Source organism: Anolis sagrei, chromosome 2, assembly GCF_037176765.1.
Source record: "Anolis sagrei isolate rAnoSag1 chromosome 2, rAnoSag1.mat, whole genome shotgun sequence".
NCBI lineage: Eukaryota > Metazoa > Chordata > Lepidosauria > Squamata > Dactyloidae > Anolis > Anolis sagrei.
In genome coordinates, this window is record NC_090022.1 from 207,954,320 (window position 1) to 207,976,820 (window position 22,501).

Below are 22,501 nucleotides of genomic sequence, written 5' to 3' on the forward strand. Positions count from 1 at the left end.
GATCTTATTTTTATTGTCACTAGAGTTTTCAATAATGCTCCGGGCAAAGAGCAAAGCCCTTTGGGGGTTCGATGAAATGAACATGGCTTTCACTTCTCTGGTCACAGCAATTCATTAGTTCTCTTCTAGAAGGAAAAGACAACTCCAGCTTTTCTTGCATGCCTGGGTTTCTCCAGCTTGCAGCTTGGAATGGATAACCTCTTTAAAAACTCTGTTGTGTGGCAGCTGTGATTGTTTAAGTCTGTCTCAAATGGCAGTGTGGGTAGGCCTGTCTGCTGTCTTACTCTCACATTCTTATTTTCAAGGGTTGCCAAGGACAACCTGTTGTTTTCATAGCCAATGTTTAAGGGTTGCACTTGTCAGGCACATGCTAAGAATCCCACCTCAGTGACCTAACACTGATCCCTAAAACCTGTTCTTCTTCCCTACTGTTAATGCCATATCTGAGTGAAAAAGCAGAGAAACAAGGACAGTAACCACTGCATAGTTTTGAATGCTTGAAATTCAACAATGTGTTTAAAGAAAGAAATGTGCAGAGCAGCACTGATGGAGTGAATGACATAAAATCTCCTCATCCCTTAACCACCTATTCTAGTATGTGGTGTAATATAAAATAAACCATATGTAGTTCATGTTTGATCAGCCCATACACTGCCTTGCCAGAGTAAGAAAATATGCAATGCAGGTGAGCAATAAAGAACAAGTAGTTCACTCTTCTTGGTTCAAAACAACGTATGTACAATGTAATCAGTTGCATCAACTCACATAATGTCCTTCTGTGAGAGGCTTTAAATGGTCTTTCTTTGTCCATGTGGATAAACTCCTTCAGCAGCTCATGAAGCAAGAGCACACTCCAAACTTTCTCTCTATCTCTCTTTCTCTGTGTGCTTCTCTCCAAGCACGTGCATAGCTCAAACCTGAACAAAAATTGGGAACCACTAGTATAGATGATCACTTCTGAAGAGTCCTGTACAGATAATTCTTCATCAGTGAGTGGAAAAGTTTTCTCTACATGGTTTAATTAGGAAGGCAGCCTTACGTCTTTCACTCCCATTAATTTCTTCCAGAAGAAAACTTTGGAAAAGTTACTGTCCCTTTCAAAGATAGCATTTTAATTTTAGCAGGAAAGGGACCCGTAAGTAATGCGTAATAAGAAAGAACACTAGTTTATTCCCAGACTTTCAAATATGCACATTCGGGACTAAGTATTTTCAAGACCATATTTGTCAAGCCCAATTCATACATGCATCAAACAAGATAGTCCTGGGCTTTGTCTCTGCAAATGATAATGTGGTCAGTTTCATATAAGTACCATAGATGTCCTTTCATATGAAGAAAATATAACTCCTTTGAACAGAAAATGAGCATGAACAAAGAACATAATTATTAAATGCAAATACAATACACACATAAAATTTCACCAGACCACACTCAGTTTGGAATCTGGATAGCCTACATTACTTTATTTCTTTTTCTGCAATTTTCGTGAGCTCTCCCTCCATCTCTAAGAAAAACCTGAAATTTCTCCCTTTTCTTTTTCAAAGATAGGGAATAGTCAAAGGTGGTAATCAATCTCTCACCTACACAACCAATATTTTTTAAGGAATAGAAGAAAGACTATGTCACAGATCTTTCCATTTACAGCCAGACCCGGTCATCCCCGAAGACTTTTTTTTTACCCTCCTAATATGTGAATGATGAGTCCATCTGGAAGCACAGGTGAGAGAGATATAAATTGTCCTTACTGTAGTCAAGGCTGATGTAGACATAAAAATAAATCAAGCTACAGCCCTGGGGAAAATGTTGGCACCTCTGGATGTCCCAAATATATTTAGGGTTGATTTAGGAAACAGATAGAAAGCATGTAGTTTCTTTAAAAAAAACCCTAATCTTTAATAGTGTTTATTTTCTTTCTTAAAAGATGCACAGGCATTTTGATGATCATTATTTATAATTTCGTGATCTTTCTGTTTGTAAAGTTTGTGATACCTAGTGCTACAAATACAATGTTCATCAGTTTGGTTTTGGATTTTACATCACATCACAGTAATTTCTGCCTAATTATGCCTTCCCTTTTGTGTTCAGAAAAAAGCCTCCGGTCTCTCTGTGCTACTCCCACAACCATTTCAAGATAGCATTCAAATCTTTGCTGACTGTATTGCTCTTGATTTCTGTCTTTGGAGACTGTGATAAGCCAGAACTCTGAACAGTTCTGATAGTGAATGAGCAGCATCCTCATGCACGGGGGCTCATATTTTATTACTTATTAGTACTATGACCATGGAACAATGTGTTGTGCCGTCCAGCCTGGAGAAGTTGGTATGTTGCTCCCAAATTAGCCAAGAATGATAGATCTTAGATTTCCGGTGATCTTATCTCCTTGTAAAGGATCAACAAGCCTTGATTTCAAGGTCAGGTGACACACTAAACTGTAATCCTGACTGAATTGTTCTGTCTGAATGTCACTATTGACTTATTTGCAGAGATGCCTCAGCATTTTACAGAGATGTCTTGGGGGACAAATAACCCAAATCTTGTACATCTCCAAATGCAGAGAAAACATACCCTTGTTTTCTGTAGCTCTATACTTCTGGTGTACATTTGATTTGGTCTATCTGCCATTAGCATTTGTTTTCACCGGGGGATCCTAGGTTCAGATTTGAGGGATCTCTGTGTTCTTCCAAGATATAAAAACCAACATTTGACAAAAGACAGATTTTGGTCTGCATTCTGAACTCTAATTTTGGCTCATGCATAACAGAGTCTAGGGAAATGAAAACTGACTTCAGGATCTCACAATTTAGGTGTTCTTTTGTGTGTCTTTTGAATGGATTTGTGCTTTTCCAATGTTCCTTGTCAACAGTGCAGGTTTAGCTTCATAATGGATTTCTCCTCTTTCTTAAAACCCATTTATGGCATTCCACAAATGATACATTCATGATTGAAATGCATTTTAACTTTGTTTGTGACAACACTCCCATTTAAAAGAAATTTCCTCCTAATAGTGATATGTCTTAGCATAGTAATGTTAACCTTTTCCTTTCTGTTTCCTAAGTTTTTATAATTTTAAGAGAAGTATTCACATGAGACCTTTTCTGTGACTGAACTGAAGTACTGAGGAGGTTTGGAAGACTTGCTTTCTTGGACCAGAAGTCCCACTATTTCCCAGCCAGCATAGCCAGTAGCCATGCTTAGTAGGGGATACTGGGAGTTGAAAAGTTCTGGCTGTTTGTTGTGGGTATTAACTGTGTCATTAAACTGTTAGTTTCACAGCTGCAAATAGAGCTGTTGTTTTGATGCTTCATGAGTTTCTTGATCAGGCATCCTCAAGCTGCGGCCCTCCAGCTGTTTGGACCTCCAACTTCCAGAATTCTTGATCATTTAACAAGCTGGCTAGGGCTTCTGGGAGTTGTTGATAATTTAAGAGAGATATTCAAACCAGTAGAGCATTTGAGTAAAAAAAAAGCGCACAGTGCTAAGAAATTGTCTACAAAAATGAGCTGTCAGTACATGCTAGCCCTAACTTCCCTTCTCCAACTTGCAAGTGTGCCGGGATGACTGTAGTTTGCACAGTAGTTTGCTCTTCCCAGTAGGCTTCAGCTAAAACAAGTTGCTGCGGCCTCTCTTATATTGTGTACTGTGTCTCCCACATTAATACTGTTTGTCAGTTTGGCCTTATTCTGATGTTGCTTGCACACATGTCCCCATTTTCATCTGTGAAATGTTGGAAAACAATCTAAATTCATGATTTAAATGCCCTAAAGGCATCAGATCTCATATGATCTTAAAAGTTAAGTAGGATGAGCTCTGCTTGGTGTTTGGATGGGCAATTGTCAATGAATGCTGTTGACTTTAATTCAGAGGAGAAAATGGCAAAGCTTCTGAGTATTCTTTACCTAAGAAAACCCTATGAAATTCCTGGAATCACCCTAAAATTGACAAGTGACTTGATGTATTAACCAGCCACTGTGCTACCTAGATTGGATGTGGTCATCTCTCTTTACAGTACCTCTTCTGGTACTCTTGAGAAGTAGTTCAGAAGATAGACATGCATAGAAGTGGGTTGTTGTAGGCTTTTCCGGGCTATATGGCCATGTTCTGGAGGCAATTTTTCTCCTGACGTTTCGCCTGCATCTATGGCAAGCATCCTCAGAGGTAATGAGGTCTGTTGGAACTGGGGAAAATTTTCCCAGTTCCAACAGACCTCATTACCTCTGAGGATGCTTGCCATAGATGCAGGCGAAACGTCAGGAGAAAAATTGCCTCCAGAACATGGCCATATAGCCCGGAAAAACCTACAACAACCCATGGATTCCGGCCATGAAAGCCTTCGACAATACATGCATAGAAGTGTTCTCAAACATGTACAACATGATTAGATATGATTCATTTTGACAATGAAGATAGCCTTCCTTAAATAGCTAACACATCCTCCCTATTCTGTGCCTTGACTGAAATATGTCAGCATAGTTAAGACTCAAGAAAAGAATGTCATCTTGACTCAGTTTGCACTTAACCTTACCAATGTAATGTACTTGAGCATTCACATTTCCGTTTCAGCCCTCGCTTACATGTTACTACACAGTCTGACCCAGAGATTAGTTGTGTGCTGTAAAAAAGTGCACCCTACCAGTAGCTTTTAACAACTTCCTTTGTACATCTGAAACTTGAGCTTTTCTGTGATAGAGAGGAAGCTAGCGACATCTAATCTATAACAGCAGAAAGGTTACATCAACATTTCAATCCCTAATTGGAATAGCTGCTTCCTATTAAAATTGGACAAAAAGGTGAAGCAGGGAGACTCATTAAAATAGTTTCCAGACATTGATCAAACTGGTGTCTAAAGAATTCAGAAAACTAAGCTGTTTGAAGGAACTGTGATCAAAGTATTTCATTCAACTAAGATTTATCTTCTGAGATCAAACCAAAGGTCCATCTAGGAGGCAACCAGTAGCCCTCCAGGTTTGTATGACTAATAGCTAATAGTTGCCTAATTGATATGTACATGCCTGTAGTTAATATGCATAGGTAGCTTCTATGGTTCTAGCCACACTGCACAATTAGAGCATTTTGCAACCACTGTAACTGCCATGGCTCTGTCTTTTTTTTTCTATCATGACAAACTGCAAGTTGCTTCTGGTGTGAGAGAACTGGCTGTCTGCAGAGACATTGCCCAGGGTGCACCTGGATGTGTTACCATCCTGTGGGAGGCTTCTTCTCTCGTGTCCCCACATTAGAAGCTGGAGCTGACAGATGAGAGCTCACCTGATCTCACAGATTCGAACCACCAACCTTCAAATTAGCAGTTCAGCTGGCACAAGGGTTTAACCTATTACACCACTGCTGCTCCTTCAGCACCGTCTTATGAAATCCTGGGATTTTTAGTTTTGTTAGGCAGTCAGAATTATCTGCCATGTAGTTCCTCTAGTATGGTAGTTCATGGGAGTGGACCAGTACCCAGGATTTCTTGGGAAGGGGCATGAAAATTAATCCAATACAAATCCAGGATTTTTTTGGAGGGGACTTGGAAATTAAAGTAGAATCAAACTCTGCAGGGTGGATGCACTTTCTGTTAATCTTTAAAAACTACATGTGTTTCCATTATTATACCTTGCAGCAATGAGATAATGATGAGAAAATGCACCATCTTTCTTTTATCATCCCCTACCATCACCTATTGCTCCTATTGTTGGACAGTTCCAGGTGTCTATCCACATTGGCAACAGTATTGAAATATCTTGTAAAATTTTGTATCTTTCCCCCCGCTCCCCCTTTCACCATCCAAATTAACGCATGCCCCAAATCCCTCTTATTTATGAGCATTTTATTTGCTGTTTAAAAACTTCCTGCAAATATATAATGTGCGTAACATGTGAACAAAGTATCTGATTTTATTTTTTTAGTAGCACATTAGAAAAGAACTAATTATCTTACATGTAATTGTTTTGTGTGTGTCAGGAGCGACTTGAGAAACTGCAAGTTGCTTCTGGTGTGAGAGAATTGGCCGTCTGCAAGGATGTTGCCTAGGGGACACCCAAAGGTTTTACTATCCTTTGTGGGAGGCTTCTCTCATGTCCCCGCATAGGGAGCTGGAGCTGACAGAGGGAGCTCATCTACGCTCTCCCCGGATTCGAACCTGCGACCTGTTGGTCTTCAGTCCTGCCGGTGGCACAAGGGTTTAACCCACTGAGCCACATAATAATTACATTATTATATACAACAATAATTACTATATATACAACAATGGTTTGCTACCACAACTATCTTTTCTGAAGGATGACTTGAAGGACTTGTGAACTCGCATACATTTTCCATTGGAACTATTTGCAATGCTGTCAACTTATCTTAAGCAGCAAAATCATCCTATGCATGTTAATAGAGCTGCTTACCCAAAAGGTGAAGTAGAGATCAAATGACTTAGTTCTTGGGTCTTGGTAGATTTGCCCCATACACACACACGGGAGGGGGGGGGGCGTCTTGTATAGGTGTACTACAAATGGCCCGTGTAATCAGGCAAATCACCAAGGCATATGATTTGTGATGATAATAACAGGATGTGCCCTGTCATTCTGTCCTCTGATATATGCAGTACCATTTTTGGTGGAATAAATGAGATGGGAGAGGAGGAGGAGGGGGAAGACTGCCAAGGCTTAAAAGCTTATCCGAGTTGCAACTCTGCTCTTCAGAATTCCTCACCTCATCAGGCTGACTCCTTTTGAGATGCTTGAAGAAGAGTTTTGTTTGCTGGAAAGAAATGGTTCTTGACAGCTCAATTTATAGCACACTCAGGAGAAGCGCCAAGATCCTGAAGGGTAATTAAAACTGGAGTGACACACTGGAAACTGCATCAAAGTATTATGATGTTGTCAGGCAGGGTGTCTGAAGCAAACAGTCACTCTGGATACACAGCATTTGGATTAGTCCTTCTGGGGTATTTACCATGCTGTTGTATAGGAAGAAAACCTGTCTTCGACGTTTCAGGTCTGGTTCGTTGGGAATGTTTAGATGATGTCCTTAAATGTCTGCTCAATCAACAATGCCTCCCTGGAGCAACCTTATTCCCTGGATTGTTCCACTTTAGAATGCTGGTGGAGGAATTGTACGGCTGAATGCGCCTTCATATTAAGAGGGAGGGAAATCAATTCACAAGGAAAACTATTCTTGGAGATAGGGACTAGCCTAGCCTTCTGGCTGACTAGCTTGCTGAGGTATACGTAAGGATTCTTTTTCTTTTTAAGAATCATTTTTCCTACAGTATGTTCACTGATTCAGTGAACTAAATCCAATTGTGAGTCCCAACAACAAAATATCCAACTGAATGGAATTTACATAAAATAGTGTGTTTCTAAATACCCATTGATTTTAATGGATCTACTTATACTAGGATGAATATATAGATGCAGAGCTCAAATCTATTCAAGTGATGTGTTACTGGTTAATAATTCACTCCTCTAACATTTATTTATTTATTTATTTATTTATTTATTTATTTATTTATTGTATCAGGAGCAAACCAAGGGTACAAGTTGTAATGTATTTTTAAAAACCCACAAAGTTAAAAAAAACTTAGCATTATATTAAATGTCCTTTGACCAGAGACCAATGCCAGGTGTTGCTATAAGAAGGTCTTCCATTGTGCATGTGGCAGAACTCAGAATGCATTACAATAGGTGATCTGTGGTTTGGTCTTCTCAACTTTCACATACCGTGGACTCCACTTTGTGACCCCATTTCTTAAGGTTGGCTCTGCATTTCGTGGTGCCAGTGCACAGTCTATTCAGTGCCTTCCAAGTCACCGGATCTTCTGTGTGCCCAGGAGGGAGTCTCTCATTTGATATCAGCCATGGGTTGAGGTTCTGGGTTTTAGCCTGCCACTTTTGGACTCTCGCTTGCTGAGGTGTCCCTGCGGGTAGATCGTAGAAAACTATTTCTTGATTTAGGGCATCGGCGTGCTGGCTGATATCTGAACAGGGGGTGGGCCGGAGATGCCACTATCTTGGTCCCTTCATTATTGGATGCTACTTCCTGGCACATGTCAAGTGGTGCACTACCAGCTAAACAATGTAATTTATCCAGCAGTGTAGGGCACAGACATCCTGTGATAATGCAACATATCTCATTAAGAGCCACATCCACTGTTTTTGCATAGTGAGATATGTTCCACACTGGACATGCATACTTAGCAGCAGAGTAGCAAAGCGCAAGGGCAGATGTCTTCACTGTATCTGGCTGTGATCCCCAGGTTGTATCAGTCAGCATTTGTATGATATTGTTCAAGCAGTGCTTCTTGTAGGTCAGAGAACAGTCCAGGGTAACTACCAGGTATTTGGGTGTGCTGCAACACTCCAGTGGGATACCGTTGTACACAAGGAGATAGTAACATGACACTATGGGTGCAGAAATCAAAGACATAGCCATATTAATCTGGGACATCAATATGCAAAGGTATCTTGTAGCATCTTGTTGACCAATTGAAAGAACAAAATTGATAGCATGAGCTTTCATAGGCTAAATCTAGATCCTGAGATGCATCTGAGGAAGTAGTCTTACATTATGTCTCCATCCACCAGATAAAACCAGTATAAAGGCCTTCAGAGCTGCTCTAATGTAGCCCAGAGGTATCCCTGAAGCCTTTGGTCATATGCATGGCCAGTGAGGACCAAAGGCACATCACACTTCTGGTCACATGGGTCAGTGGCAGAAATGACATCACTAGAAATGCAGGATCACCAGCAAGCCTTTGTGATGAAGCTGTTTGCTAGCAGTGATGCAGCGGACGATCCATTGGGAGTGTGGGTGATGAATCAAGCCAGGCCCAGCTGCCCACATCTCCAAAACTGTATGATCAATCTGTAGCTTCCTGGAAACTCCGGATTAAATCCCATGTTGCTTTGATTGGATCTGCATTGCATTGTAATACAGTTTGGAACTTCATTGTGTGGTGTAGACCCATATGATGCAGTTAAATTGGGTCTATACTAATGCAGTTCCAGACAGCTCAAGTCAACCATTCCAGCCATGCATCATGTGGATTCCTTGCAGCAGCTGAGCAGCTAGTCTATTGTATTTTGGCCATGGCTTTAGTCTACGAAAGTTCATGCTACCAACTTCATTCTCTCAGTCACTAAAATGCTTCAAGATCCCTTTGCATATGTTATAAATGCATTAATGCTGCTATCAACAATTTTTGCAAAAAAAAATAATACTTGAATTGGTAAACCTTTCCTGTTCCTCAAACATTTCTGAGATAATGAGTAACAGTATTCATTATGGCTAACATTTTCCTTAAGTTTCTGTAAACATTTTAAAGTAACATTGTTCCATGATATTATAAAAGGAAAGTTTTAATTTTGACATGTTCCCATCATTGCTTTCTACAATAAGGTGAAATTTCATGTCCCGGGTACTCAACAATATTCAACTTTGAATGTCAAAAGCATTTACAGTATACCATGGGAAACCAATATGGTCATTCCTAAGCTGTAGAGACCAGTCTGTTAACTACCAGTGGTGTGACTAAGGTCTATCTATAAGTTCATAATGGGAATGGCATTTTGAATGGCAGACTCCTGAGCTCATATCATCAATAAGACCCCTGCAACTTCTTTTTCTTTTTCCCTCTCTTATTACAAATGAATCACCAGAAGAGTATTTTGTAAGATTCAGGCAATAACGTGAGGTACAGATCAGAAATCGTATTCCACGGGGTATAATTCTGCCAAATGCTACCTATATGTGTGGGCGTTTGAGTGAAATCTTTCAGCAGAACATTAATGAATAGGAAATAAATCCCAACACAGAACAACCAAACACACAAAATTGGGATGCAACACACAGAGCAGACAGTAGAGATTAATAAAAACAATTGAATAGCATCCAAAATCTTAACACTAAACCTGAATAGTGCAGCAAAGTCTCTGTAAAATGTCTTTGTCACATCTACAATATGGAAGTGTATGATTAAAAACCATAATAAGCATAAAAGAAGCAATATCTTTTTAGTAGTGCTAATGCTGTAGTGACCAGGTAGTTAAAATATGCTAAAAATAATCACCAGCGGTCTCAAGTGTAAATATTTAAATACTGATTAGATTAGGCGAGAATGCTGCCATTGAAGGGCACAATGAACAAAGGTGGTGATTAGCTGCCATTTTGCTTGATAGACTATTTGATCTTCTTATCTGAGAAGTATACAGAAACAGATAAGAGCTGGTCCATTAAGTGCCAGCCCTTTATTATTCTGTGAAGGGTATTCTTGGGCTATTTTAATTTGCTTGGTTGGTCACTGCAGGAAATTACACTTTGTATCACAAAAGAAAAAGCATTTGGTTTTTATATATATTATATTACAGTTCACACTGGAGTCCCCGGTACAATGGGTTAAACCCTTGTGCCGGCAGGACTGACCACTGACAGGTCAGCAGTTCGAATCCTGGGAGAGCAGGTTGAGCTCCCTCTGTCAGCTCTGGCTCCCCATGCAGTAACATGAGAGAAGCCTTCCACAAGGTAAAACGTCAAAACATCCAGGCGTCTCGTGGGTCCTTGCAGATGGCCAATTCTCTCATACCAGAAGCGACTTGCAGTTTCTCAAGTCATTCCTGATAGACAAAAAAGTCCACACTACAGTGGGTCCTTGGTATTTGTCTAGGTTTGGTTCCAGGACCTCTTGTAGATACCAAAATCAATGGATGCCCAAGTCCCAATATATAAAATGGCATAGTAAAATAGAGATCCTTACATAAAATGGGAAACCAAGGTTTACTTTTTAAATGTTTTTAACAATAAGATTTTCAAGGAACCCCTGGTGGTGCAGTGGGTTAAACTGCTGAGCTGCTGAACTTGCTGACAAAAGTCAGCAGTTCAAATCTGGGTTGCGAGGTGAGCTCCCACTATTAGCCCCAGCTTCTGCCAACCTAGCAGTTCAAAACATGCAAATGTGAGTAGATTAATAGCTACTGGCAGGAAGATAACAGTGCTTCATGGAGTCATTCCGGTCACATGACCTTGGAGATGTCTATGGACAACACTGGCTCTTCGGCTTAGAAATGGAGATGAGCACCATCCCCCAGAGTCAGACATGACTAGACTTAATGTCAACAGGAAACCTTTAAGATTTTCAAGCCTTGGATGATGGATACAGAATTTATGAATACAGAAGGCCAACTGTATCATCCTTCTGTGTAGTTACTGTGAAAATATAATTTTTCTGTGGTGTAGTGCTAGTTTTTTGTTGCTTTTGGTGCTAAGATTGCAGTTTTTTTGTATTTATTGGTTGTAATCCCAATTATGTTTGTTAAGTAGTACTGAAACCTTATCAGCACCACTGTGCATATGACATGGCATCACTGTATTTAGTCAAAACAGAATAAGGATGTAAAGAATAGTCACACATTTCCCTGTCTTGGTGTTTCCTAACACACCAAGAAATCCCATTAAGAAAAATGTTTTGAACTTTGGGTTTTTGTTTGTTTGTGTGAAAATTTGTTTGTGTAAAACTCAATGTTGAGTGAGGAAAGCAATATAATTTGTGCTCTCTGTATGAAAAAACACAATTATTTAGCAAAAAAAATTGCAGAAACAAAAATGCACTAGTAAGCTCACCCATCAGGGAGAAGGCTTTGGAAATTGTTCATTCTTGCATGTGAGAACAAAATAAAAAATAGATTTATGTCCTGGTAAGAGACGTTCTTGATATAAATTTGGGACTAAACTAAAAAAAGGTTGCTTTTCACTTAAGCTATTCCCCTCCCAGAAAATCTGTTTTTCAATAGACCCTGAAAAGGATGTGGAAGTGTCCATTAAGGTATGAGACGACAGTATTTTTCTGACTCTGCTCCATATGACAGATACATCTCATTGACTTTAGCCTTCTCACAGATTCTCAGTGTGATGAGGCATCTAAAAAAGCCAATGTGATTCTAAATGGCATCAATAAGAGTATTGTGCCTAGAATGATGGCAGACATAGTCCCGCTCTATTCTGCTTTGGTCAGACTTCACCTGGAATACCATGTCCCAGTCCTAGGCAGCACAACTCAAAAAAGACACTGACAAGCTAGAAAACGTCCGGTGGACAAATGACCAAAATGGCCAAAGGACTGGAAGCCATGCTTTTGGGGAGTGGTGAAAGATGTTTGGCAGTGCATTGCCTCAGATTGTGATCAAGTTTCTTTCCTTGAGATTTTTATGCAGAGGCTGGATGTCCATCTGTTGGGATTGGAATGGATAGTCTTAGTTGTCTCATCCAACTCTATGATTCTGTGATTCAATAAACTTTATGTTGGCTGGCTGGAGGATTCAGAGATTAGTGTTCCAATTGAGTAACTTGTCCAAACTCTGAGATACTCTTCATTAACATTGCTTGTTTTCTCTTTCCAAATGATCCTGACTGAAGTTGCTGCGAATGAATAACCTTTACTGGGCTTCAGTAGAGGCTGGGAGCTCAAGACCAGTGGTTCTTAACCTGTGGGTCCCCAGGTGTTTGGCTTACAACTCCCAGAAATCCCATCCAGTTTTCCAGCTGTTAGGATTTCTGAGAGTTGAAGGCCAAAACATCTGGGAACCCACAGGTTGAGAACAACTGCTTTAGACTTTAAGAGAGCTAACCAAGGTGCTGAACCCTATCCTAAAATGAGGAACGCTATCCTGAAATGGGTAGTTGGTGTGCATTTTGTCACTATTGTAGAAGCCATCAGTTGCCATTGGAGTGTTGTTTTAGGGGGATTGGTTTTTATAAGACTTCTTTCTTTTTCCTCGTGCAAATTGTAGGATTCAGCCAAGCATGCCTGCACTTTCATTTTGCTCCTCCCTGGCCCCATTTTTGCTGCAAAGCTGTTGGCAGTCTGGGACTGAGTTCAGCAATAGTAGCATGGAAAAGAACTCAAGCTGCCGTTTCAACTCAGCTTTGTGATTTTATGGCAGTAGCAAGGGAGGAATAAATTCTCTGATGCCTTCTGGTGAGTCACAAGGATGGATACAATGGGATTTCACTGGAACAGAGAAGAAATTTTTAAAAGGTCAGAGACAGAATACTCTTTCCCCTCCCACTGCTATATTAACTGGAACAGTGAGCATCCATATTATCCACACCTTTTGTTCTTTTGTGCCTTCCAAACTGAATAGTTAGTACAAGGGGATTCTCTTTTGTACTTATCGCTCCACTTAAACTGGAGCAGGCGCTTCAAGGGATTATAAATGAAATGTACATTGCTACAGAATGGCATGATGCTATTTTTAAAGAAATACTTTGTGAAGTTCTCCGTTTTTTGGTAGCTTATGGGGCATGAATGACCTAGTCCTTATTTCTACATAGTAGTGATAAAAATGTTCCATGTTTCACTGTTTTAATTTCTTCCAACCAACATTATTTTTTCTACTGTTCTCAATTAACATTTCCCTTTGTGAATTGTCAATCTGTATCAGCAAACATTCTTTGTAATAAAACTCCAGGACTGTTCCTTTATAAATCCATCAATATTGTCCTTTGCTGCATTAATATTCATCATTAATATTCATTCATCACAAAATCAAATAGAAAAACTCTTTAGAACTGATCACAGTCACACCAAGATTCATTTTAACCTGTTTAAAGTATCTTTAATTGAAAGAATGTGCAACCAGCTTCCACATTTCTCTTCACTGAGCAAAAATATAGTTTAGGGAAGCCAGGACCTGCCCTAAACTACATTTCTCAGAATTCTGCATGAGCAAACTGGACAATTGGGAGACGAAGGCCTCCATTCTATAATGCTAATGTGATCTTGTCTGTATTGTTACTTTTCTGCTGGGTCACACTAAGAATTGATTTAATAACTTGTTCGAAACAGTGTCCTAGCAGCTATCCCAAGAGAACGTAGGTTCAAGTGGCCACCTCCATTGTTTATTTCTCAGCATTTGACAGGGGCTGTTGCCTATTTCCATTTTACAGTTATAGAAATCAGTGTCATTGCCAGATCTTATAAGAATTACTTCCATCAATTATTTACTGTATATGTTGTGATTGAATATAACATTTTTGTTTTTTACTGCAGGACACAAAGAGCTTTTAGGAAAAGTGTTCTAATTTCTTGATCATTTTTGTTGGGTCATTTTTGTTTTCATCCCACACACATTTAAGCATTCTGGCAGGACTAGATTAGTGTGGGGAAACTATTCTGTTGCCTCCTTCCCTCACTCAATTCTTCCCATTGGCTAAAAGTTGAATGCTTTGAATGTTTTTTTAAAAATAAAATCCTAGGGAGGAGAAAGCATGTGAGTTTTATTGCAAGCTCTCTGTTAAAATATATAGCTTTAATTTTGAGAAGCTAGGCAGGCAAACATTTCTCTTCCCCTTCCATGATGCTGCTGTAAATATGTGATAAATGGATTCTCATTTAAGGGGTAAAAAATAGAACAGTGCCCATAATATTTCTTTATTGCTTTTATGTATAGCTATGTCTAGGCATGTCTCAAAAGATTTTGTTAAGGTTGTGTCTAATTTCTATGTCAAATAGAATTCAGATCAGAATCTGAGGCTCAGTCTGTCACTTTTCTATAACTGCTTCATATTCTCTTAGGAAGTGCTCCCTGTATTTATTGCCAAGGAAATGGTTGGAATCAGCTTTTACAGCACAGGCAGTCCCCAAGTTAAGAACAAGATAGGTTCTGTAGCTTGATCTTAAGTTGAATTTGTATGTAAGTCAGAACAGGTACATTTCTTAAGCCAAAAATATATATGGTTTAGCTTTGGATAGCATAGGACATAGTTAACATCCCTGTGGTATTTGTTTTGCTATCTCTGCCACTCTTCAGAGGATTTCACCTCATTTTCTTCTAGGAGTGAATTTCCCTTCCTAGGGGTAGATTTCTCTTACTTCCTGTTATCTCAACCCCATTCTTAACTAGGAGTAATTTGTAAGTTGGATGTTTGTAGCTTGAGGACTGCCTGTATTTGGTATTCTTTAAAACACATACACAGAGAGAAACAAACATACAGAAGCAATGGTGTGAGTGAAATCTGTAACCAAAAGGTAGGTGCTACATCAGATATATTGGGACATTCTGGCTTTATGCTTCATAGAACTGAAAACACAGGTTCAGTAGATCTTATTTAAAGTGTTTGGGATCAGATTTGTCTGGGATTTCTTTTTCAGATTTTCCAGTGTCTACATTTGCATATATGGTACTTGCCTTACGAGAGATTTTGGAAGTGAAACGCAGTCAAAATACCTAACTCATTTGTTTCCTGTATGCCATATACTCATAGTATGGAGGTTATTTTATACAGTCTTTTTACAATATTTTTGAATGAAACAAAGTTTGCCTACATTAACCATCAAAAAGCCACCCTTATGAATTATTTTGGATTATTTCAGATTTTGAAATTCTGGATAAGGGATGTTCAATCCATAATACATGCTCTAATATAAGGATTTGCTTGATGTATGATCACAGAGAACTGACGGTAAAGATAACTAGCATCCCAAGGAAGCAACTTCTACAATAACAATAAATGGGATCAGATTATTTATAGAAAATCTATACAAATATTGTCTGGAGTAAATTGTTATTCTGGAGCTGGTGAGGTGATCTGACTGTTGGACTAAGAATGCATCTACACTTTAGGATCAATGCACTTTAACTACCGTGGCATGATGCTGTTAACATCAGTTAAAGTGGTGTCAAATGCATTTATTCTACAGTGTAGGTGCATCCCAGAACTCTCAGAGACAGGATTAAATCTTTACTCACTATGGAAATCCAGTGGTCACCCTGACACATTACACTTCTTCAACTACAGTCACAGGCAATCCTTATGAATAAAACTTTCCAAGGAGACCCCAAAATAGTGTTGCAACTTGAGCCAGACAGATGATAAAACTTGATATTCAGAAGATATTTTTTCTGCCTGCATCTTCCAAACTAGATCTGCTATTCTCTTTGATTTTGCTGCTATCTCGCTGAACTTCCATTCTCCACTTCTTCAAATGATGTTACTCTTTTCCATTTCTCAGTTTGCAGGAGTCTGTGTTTCTCTTTGTTAGCCTGGACTGGATTCCCCAAAGAGTAGCAAAGGACCAAACTTCCTTATTTTGTGTCTCCTGTGAAGCATGTGAAGCTGGAACCCATGCATCCAAGCAAAGGATGTATGTGAACCAAATATTCTTCCTCATTTTATAACATCTCTAAGCTGGCCCTAGTATTCTATACCACTTTGAGTGCCATTGTGCCTTTCCTTTGTTTATTAATTTTTCTTTTCATTCCTAGCTTACTCTCCTTTGTAATGTCTCATCAAGCACTTTTACTGCCCACCTCACCGCTTCTGTCTTTGTGTCTCATTCTTAGTTCGGTTCGAACTGACCATATAAATGTCAATTCAAATCAGATTATATGCTTGACAAATAAACATCTGATCTCGCACTGTGTGGGTGTTGAGCCACTGGATGGTTTTAATGTTACTTGGCAAAAAAGAACTTCTTTGGCCTGGAAGATTCAGAAAGGCATTTCTTTCTTAAAAGAAAGAAATCAAGGTAACTTTATCTCTTAGATCAGGCATCTTCAAACTGTGACCCTCCAGCTGTTTGAGCCTCCAACTCCCAGAACCCCTAATAAGCTTGTTTAATTGTCAGGAATTCTGGGAGTTGAATGCCCAAACAGGTGGAGGACCACAGTTTGAGGATGCCAGTCTTATACCATTTAAGTCACATAATTGAGTGCTGTTTCTTCCCTGAAGCCAATGTAGTGCTGATATCCCATCTATGAGGGTTATCTGGAAAGTAAGGTTACAAGTTATGTAGCTCTTGCAAGGAATTTTCTTGACAGAAGTTGGTATCACTGTTGTGTTACGGGAAGCTAGCAGAAGTGAACGAGCAGTGCCAGTCATCAGTAGCTCATTGACTGGCATTGTGGTAGAGATGAGCGTCCTCATTCCATTTCCCCCAAGTGTGACGTTCGTGCTGTAATATGCTACCTAAATGCTAAGGGCATAAACGCTGCTGCAATTCATCGTGAAATTGTTTCAGGTTATGAAGAGGATGTAATGTCAAGACAAGATGTGACAAAATGGGTATGCAGTATATTGTGGGACCATGAAGAAACTTCGCAGAGCCCATCCAAACAAATGTCATGGGATGCTGATGGGGGGAGTCTGTCTCCTTCATGGCAATGTACATCCACACATCACTCATGCAACACAAGAGTTGTTGACTTCATTTGGTTGGGATGTTTTAAGCCATCCTCTCACAGCCCACAATCATGCACCTAGTGACTATCATCTGTTCACTAAATTGAAGGAACATCTGGGTGGAAAACACTTTTCCAACGACTGCAAGGTGAAAATCGAAGTGATGAACTGGCTGACAAATGTATTGAACTGAATGCTGATTATGTGGAAACATAATGTAATACCTATGGTACAATCCATGTAAGTTTTATTAAAATATATTCATTCCTTGGATTTTAAAAAATATTATAATTTTACTTTCTGGATAATCCTCATACCCTATTTTAGCCAGAAACATTTCCTCCTCCCATTTTGAGATTGCTTAAGCAAAGAAGTGGAAACTGCCCCCATCTCCCTTTGCATCTCAAAAAGCAAAACTGTATTTCTTCAGTTTTAAGGTGCAATTTTCCCTACATAAACATCTCTAAAAATGTAGTGTATCTTAGAATCATAGATGCCGCTTAGGTATTTTTGCTGTGGGTGGTGGTACTGAAATTAGGGTGCTTCTTACAATCAACGGTGTCTTACGATTTAATAAATAAGAGTATTGCCCGCAATTAGTTCTCTTAACACAGCTCTTATTTTATCATTTCTTCTTGCTTGCTTGCTGATTGACTTACTTGAAGCATTTCTTAGTAGACCAGATTTGACCCTCAAGACTATCATGTGTAGTGAACAACTAGCTGATTTCCTGCAAGTAAAGGCAGTTGGAAGCCACATTACAATCTGGCTTTATATGACAGAACAAGTGTGGCTTTATATGGCAAGTCATGCATGTCCTTCCATTGTATGGAGAATGCCCATCAGGGACAAAAAGGGGGAATTACACCTCTAAGAATTCTGTGAAATTTCCCTCTAGTCCCAAACTGTTTAACATTGCAATAATTTAAAACATCAATTGAGCCACTAGAAATATAGGGAGAAAGTTACAAAGGAATGTGAACACACCAAGCATGGATTTTAAGAGTATTTCCAATGCAATTTTAGAAAATTAGAGAATGAAGGAAATTTTTATTTGGGAAGGGCAGAATTCTTATTTGAGGAGCAAATCTTCCTCCTTGACACTATCTCTCTGGTTCCTGTATGATTTCACAGAGGTGGAGAGAATTTCTCTGTAGAGAAGTCATTATGTAGAAAATGTTCCTTAACTTAACATGGAGAGAAAACAAAGCTTCAGCATTTTAAAATTATGACTACAGTGCCAAATGGCAAATTTTTGATTTATGGAAAGATATGAAAAGTGTAGAATGGAGAGAGAAATATCAAGTGAGAAACGTAACTTCTGCTTTCTGTGTTACTTCTCTGCCACATTGCATACCTTCCAATTTGGCAGATAAATGCACACATCATTAGTGCTTAACTTCAGTACTTTTATGCCAGTGCTGCTTTTTTTAATTGGTTTTTCATGCTGATTTTTCCCCCCTGCTGCTGACTTTCCCTTCATTTTGCATTCTGCTTATTTAATCTTTGTTCTATTGCTTTACTTTTTTAAAACTACACATTCATCAAAGAACTATGGCTAGTGGTAATTGTATAGGTTTGGAGAGGGCTTTTAGACCTTTCATGGTTGTGTCAAAGGGGGATTTCAGCAAGTGTTGCTTGCTAAGGGATCGCATGATGACCAGCATCTTCTGAAATTCCCTTCTCTATACGAACATTAAAAGTACAAAAGTTCTTGCTAGTTTCATCTGGCAACACTGTAAGGTAAAAGATTCTTGCTTCAAGTAAAGGTTTTCCCCTGACATTAAGGGGGTTAGTGCTCATCTCCATTTCTAAGCCAAAGAGCTGGCATTGTCCATAGACAACTCCAAGGTCATGCAGCCGGCATGACTGCATGGGGTGCTGTTGCCTTCCTGACGGAGTGGTACCTATTGATCTACTCACATTTGCATGTTTTCTAACTGCTCGGTTGACAAAGGCTGGGTCTAACAGTGGGAGATCACCCCGCTCCCTGGATTTGAACTGGTAATCTTTCAGTCAGCAAGTTCAGCAGCTCAGCGGTTTAACCCACTGCCCCACCGGGGGCTCCCTTTCTGCTTCAAGTCAAGACTTTAATCAAATAATACCTCTTTGGTAGTCTGACTACTGATAGAGTGATTGCAAGAGCATTATAGCCACTTGCTATTTCATATGCTGTGCCCAGATTGGCCCATCAGACCTGTTGTGTTCTACTGAGCCTGATGGGAATCTGTGATAGAAATTCCAAGCCTTGCTAGACGTTTTTTAATGCCAGCCTAGAAGCCCCAGATCCCAACTGGTTTCAGAAGCTAAGCAAGTTTGTTCTTGGTTAGTTCCTGGATGGGAGATTGCCAACAAATATCAGGTGCCATGGACTACATTTCAGAGGAAGGAACTAGCAAAACCACTTCTGAGTATTCTTTGCTGAAGAAAACCCTATGACATTCATTGGGTCAGCATAAGGCAACAGGTGACATGAAGAGAGATACATGCAGAGAATGTCTGTTTGACACACTAGATGCTTTGGACTGAAGCTCGCATAAATTCTCACCATTAACTGGGGCTTCTGGAAGTTTAAATGTCTGGCGGATCTACATTTCCTTTGATTGGAGATGTCAGGGCCTAAACCTGGCCATGGAACCATAAGTCTTCAACAGAGGTAACAGACTCAGAAGTGGAGTAAACATCTCAAAAGACAATCTGGCAAAATTGCACCACCTAAAAGAATCCCCCACCTTTTGTGACTGTGGAGCAGAACAAACAACTCTGCACCTATATGCTTGTCCACAAGGCCCTTCCCCATGTACAGAGGAAAAATTGTTTAAAGCTACAGACAATGGGGTCGCTGTTGCCCTATTCTGGTCAAAAATTATTTAGCCACTTGTACTCCTTCTATTTTTAAAAGTTTTATACTTATTTATGCAATGCTTTTGACACAAAAATTTTAAAAAACTGAGGTAATTTTATTTTCAGGTGGATTTAACATACTATTCCTTGATAGACTTTGTTCATCTAGATGTAATACTGTTGTTTCTTTACAAAACAATATACTAGTGTATACACTTACATTTCATAACTATGGTTTAGCACTATGAATTTATTTCCTGTCCTATGAATTCCCGGAATTTGCAGTTTAAGAGAAAGTTACTTAGGACTCTGCCCGAAAGCTGTATTTTCTCACTGAACTGCACACCCCCAAGTGCCTATACTATGTTACCATGGCTGTCAAAGTTATGCTATAGCTGTGTAGAATGAAGGGTTCCTTGCTATGATTTGAAATACCGCAGCTTGATTTTGGCCTTCTTATAGTGCTCAGAAGGGGGGAAACCATCCCGTCTTTAGATCATTCAACGCAGAAATTGATACGCCAATGTTCACTGTTTAAATAAATGACAATTTTTCTATCATTGCAGATAGAAGAACGGGAATTAATAAAGGATGAGCGCCTTCTAGCATACGACTGATTAATCATGAAAAGAGTTGCTGATTCCTTTTATTTGTTTTTGATTTACATTTGCCTTGGCTGATGCTGCATTTTTAATAGAATCATATTAAAGACAGATATAATTGTATCCTGGAAATGGAATGTAGACTTTGCTAGTCTCTAGCTAATTTATGAATCCAATTACAACAGAGTGGAATAATCTTTCAAACAGATTGGTTAAAGGATTACACTTTCATTATCCTAGTGACATAACTCAATTTGACTCACTGCCTGTTAATATTATAGAAGTCAAAGGAGATCCTTTTTAATGATCTGGACACAAACATAAAAAATATGAATCTCTGTCATTTCAGGAACTGCCAGTCTGCTTTGTAATACAAAAAGTCTCAGTATATATACTGTACAGCTCCTGTATCCATTGGCCCTCCAATTGATATGTGAAACCATGGGTAATAGTAAACCATTTTGGTTGTATTTGGGCCAAAATCATACCATAGAATCAAACTGGAAGATCCAGAGAGGCCCACACACATTTTCGGGGCAGGAATATTTGTGAAGAACCACAAATAAATGGCTACTGCTTTAGGAATTTCTAAATTTGGCCCTGGTATTTTGAACCACTGCAATTCAGTGTCAGACAGTGTCATTATTTCAGATGAGTTCAAATCTTAACTGATTTGAACTCATTTCTGAACTGGTGAAGAGCAGTAGGCCTTGACCTGCTCCTAGTTCCTCTGAGAGACAATCTGAAGTAGAGGTAGATGTGGCATGGAAAACAGAACTCTCAGTGTTGGTTAGAAATAATAGTGAAATGGAACTTCCTTGGACAGTGTCAGTATACCTCTAATGCCAAAGGCTAGGAAGACACTACTAAAGACACTTCAACCATATTTGGTGTTCTTAGAAGCATTTTTTCCAGTCCTTGGTGAACTTAGATCACAGTGAACAACTATTGGGTGTTGAGAGCTATGGACCATTTAATCAAAGTAGTTGAGGATAGCATACATGCAGAGGCAAACTAGGCAGTATGCATGCGTATGTGTATATTCACACACTTTCAGGTCACCAGTCAACTTATGGTAACCCCATAAATTTCATCAAGTTCCCTTAAAAGTAAAGGTAAACTTTCCCCCTTGATATTTATTCTAGTCGTGTCTGACTCTGGTGGTTGGTGCTCATCTCCATTTCTAAGCCAAAGAGCCGGCATTATCCGTAGACACCCTCAAGGTCATGTGGCCAGCACGACTGCATGGAGTGCTGTTACCTTCCTGCTGGAGCAGTACGTATTGATCTACTCACATTTGCATATTTTCAAACTATTAGGTTGGCAGAAGCTGGAGCTAACAGCAGGAGCTCATCCTGCTCCCTGGATTCAAACCACTGACCATTTGGGCAGCAAGTTCAGCATCTCAGCAGTTTAACCTGCTGCTCCACCAGGGGCTCCCAGGTTCTCTTAGGCAAAGAATAATAAGAGATAGCTATGGTAGTTCCTTTCTCTGTAATATAGCCTACAGCACCTGGTATTCATTGGCTGTCTCTCATCCATACACCGGTCAGGGCTGATCCTGCTTAGCTTCCAACATCAGAAGGGATTTGGTACCTAAATATGTAAAAATGGTCAGGGACAACTCTTTGTCTCTGTGTATGCCTCTGCTCCTCCCCACTTTACATTCCTAGGCTGGCCATAGATCTGATCTAATTAAATTCTTATTTTCATGTGTTCTGAAGGGAAACAAAGCCTGAAGCCCTATAGCACCTGGCTCTTGCAATGGGCATAACATCTAATGGGAAGCCACCCTGAGATTTAAAAGAGAAAGAGGCAATATTATAATGAAAAAGGAAGAGGGTATTATTAGTAGTCCCGCAATATAACCAGGAGTTTAAGGAAAATAATACCAA

The 22,501-nt window shown here is 39.5% G+C and overlaps 1 protein-coding gene across 3 annotated transcripts in view; it reads left to right on the forward strand.

Annotated features, from left to right (window-relative positions):
- PLPPR1 (phospholipid phosphatase related 1) overlaps positions 1-22,501 on the forward strand; it is a 159,985-nt gene that overhangs the window by 88,749 nt on the left and 48,735 nt on the right. The window lies entirely within an intron of this gene.